The 2,997-nt window shown below is 32.0% G+C and overlaps 1 pseudogene; it reads left to right on the forward strand.

Moving 5' to 3' along the window:
* Positions 1 to 769: 769 nt before the first annotated feature.
* LOC145642644 (cytosolic sulfotransferase 15 pseudogene) lies at positions 770 to 1,722 on the forward strand (annotated as a pseudogene).
* Positions 1,723 to 2,997: the final 1,275 nt, after the last annotated feature.

The following is a 2,997-nucleotide window of genomic DNA, read 5'->3' on the forward strand; positions in this document are numbered from 1 at the left end:
ATAATATAATTTGTAAGAAATTAATCATTACTCCATTTTTTGTGCATTAATTCATAAAATTGTAGTTATAGAGTACGAGCAATAATTAATACGAAGTAGTATATATTGACATCAAAATTATAAATATTTGATTTATTATTTTTTCTATATTAACCAAAAAACAAAAATTATAGTCAAACCAACTAGCTCACAGAAACAACTAACTACGTACTTAAGATCTCATCTTTAAAAACAAACACACACACACACTATTTGAGCTCTAGGTGTCAAACAAGGCCATAGTATAGTTTCATTAAATTACTAAATTTATAATAAACCGGGACATCGCCCGGGCCAATAACTAGTTGGTTGTAAATGACTAGCCATTTGCCTCTTTATTTACCTACCCATTATTTACTTCATTTTTTTTTTTTTGATGTAATTATTTACTTCATTTAATGGTGCAGGTTTGATTGACCATTTTCCTTTGTAAGTGCAGCCCGTTGCCTCCCCTTTTTCATATATATTCACGCTTCTCCATCTTTTTAGAGACACACAAAAAATAAAAAATATTCTCTTCTTCACTCTAAATATTTTCCTTTAGTTTTGGGCAAGTATTTTGAGTTTCAGTACGGTTTGTGAGTGCATATAAATTCCGGGGTCGTACTTATCCCGGAGGGTGAGCGCTTGATGTGTACTACACCGGGGTAGCACATAATCGTTTTTTAGATCAGTGATTCTTCATGACTCGACAATAGTCAATTATACTGCTAGAAGCTTAATTATACCCATGTCAACTAGCACTAATACAAACTCTTTAGAGGATATAGAAGAAGACAAACTAGAACAACTACAACTCACCCTTCCTAACAAATTATGGCTTGGTAAATATCCTACTTATCTATACCAAGGATTTTGGTGCCTTGTTCTTGAACCCACAATTTCATTCCAAACACACTTTCAAGCACAAGATTCGGATATTATCCTAGCCAGCCTTCCCAAAAGTGGCACTACTTGGCTAAAATCTCTTATTTTTTCCGTCATTAATCGGAATAAGTTCCCTGATTTTTCTAAACACCCACTTCATACTCAAAATCCCCATGAACTCGTTCTCCAATTCGAGCTCAAACTTTACTCCAAAATCAAAGGAAGTCAACCTGATCTAACCAAACTACCCTCGCCTCGACTCTTTGCTACCCACATACCATATCCGTCTCTACCGGATTCTATCAAGACCTCTAAATGTAAAATTGTTTATGTTTGTCGAAACCCTTTGGACACGTTCATATCATTATGGCATTTTAATCTAAAATGCGAAAGAGATGAAACCATTACACCGGATATGATAATGAAATATTTTGAAATTTTTTGTAAGGGGGGTTTTGCATTTGGTCCATATGAGGATCACATATTAGGGTATTGGGACGAGCATACAAGTCGGATCCAAGTGCTCAAGTAAAGAGGCTAGCGGAGTTTATGGGTTGCCCGTTTTCGGAAGAAGAACAGAAAGCAAGCCTTGTAGAAGAGATAATCAAGCTTTGTAGTCTTGATAGCTTAAAGGAAAAAGACGTAAATAAAAGTGGTAAATTTTATGATTTTGTGGAGAATAATGCTTTATTTAGGAAAGGTGAGGTTGGGGATTGGATTAATTATCTAAATCCTTTAACGGTTAAGGAGCTTCTTCACGACTTACAAGAGAAACTCAAGAAGTCTGGATTTTCTTTCAAATACTATGATGAATGATGCAATTCCAAGGCATCAATATCTTCATTATTCTTATTTATTTTGTTGGTTAGTCTATTAATCACGAGGTTGAGTGGCGTCAATCCAAAAGTTACACGTGATTAATTAAATTAGGGTTGTAGTAGAATTAGTAGATGGATAAGACACAAGTATTATTTTTGAATATTGTTTAATTTGAAGATAAATTTTGTTATTTAAACTTAGTTATTTAGTATTTTTATGTTTTACTGCCACTGTTTTAATTCGCAATAAAGAGACATTATTTGTAAGCCAAAATATTCTATTATTTTAAATAATAAGAAATCGGAGGTGTAATTATAATTTATTTTATCTTTTACTCCCTTCGTCCCCGATCGATTGATAGTCACTTTTGTTATTTTTGGTGACTCAAAATGTTAGTCACATTTGCTTTTTTCAAGTAACATTAATATTATTTTTTTTACCAAAATTCTCTAACATTTGCAAAAATATTTGTGCAAATTTACTTTCCAATGTAAATTTTACTTTTCCATGTTCTTTAATTACTTCTCTCTCTACTTTTTGCATACCCAATGTAAGTTTACTTTTTCAATGTACTTTCTTTTAATTCTCCTTAATTCTCGGGATTTTTCTTCAAATGTGAGTATCAATCGAGGACGGAGGGAGTAGTTATCCTAACTCATGGGGTGTTTGCTTGTAAATAGTGTTTACACACTTCGTGTTTTAATAAGTGTTACACTTTGAGCGGCACATAATTTTAGGCAATTTCATTTACTTAAATAAAATAAGAGGTTTATTTCACCAAAAAAAAAAAAAAGGGAACGATTTCCCTAAAAATTGTTTAAACCAAAATTAATTCCTACTTTGCACCGTTTTAAAAACTTATTCCCTAGATAGTGTCCACGTAGGATTGGGTATTAGCTTAGCTTTATTTTATTTATTTTTCCTTTTTTTCTACGACAGTTCTTTCTTCAAGGTTTTTTTTTTTTTAAAGATGGGGTTTTCTAGGTCGATCGCAAACTAGTTTGTGAGGTTGAATGCTGAGGTATTCCCATGAAATTAAAACATGAAGTAAAAAAAAAATAAGTTACATGGGAGTTCATAATTGTATGAAATTACCCAGTGGAGATTATATCAAAACTAAACTATCCAGAATTTTTTTTTTTTGAAACCAAAACTACCCAAAATTCGAATTTATAACTGTATGAAATTACCCAGAAAATCAAAACAAATAAAAGGGAGAGAAGATCTAAGAAGAAAAAAAGGTTTGAAATGAAAAAAAAAAAACAAGAGTGA

Source organism: Chenopodium album, chromosome 8, assembly GCF_948465745.1.
Source record: "Chenopodium album chromosome 8, dcCheAlbu1.1, whole genome shotgun sequence".
NCBI lineage: Eukaryota > Viridiplantae > Streptophyta > Magnoliopsida > Caryophyllales > Amaranthaceae > Chenopodium > Chenopodium album.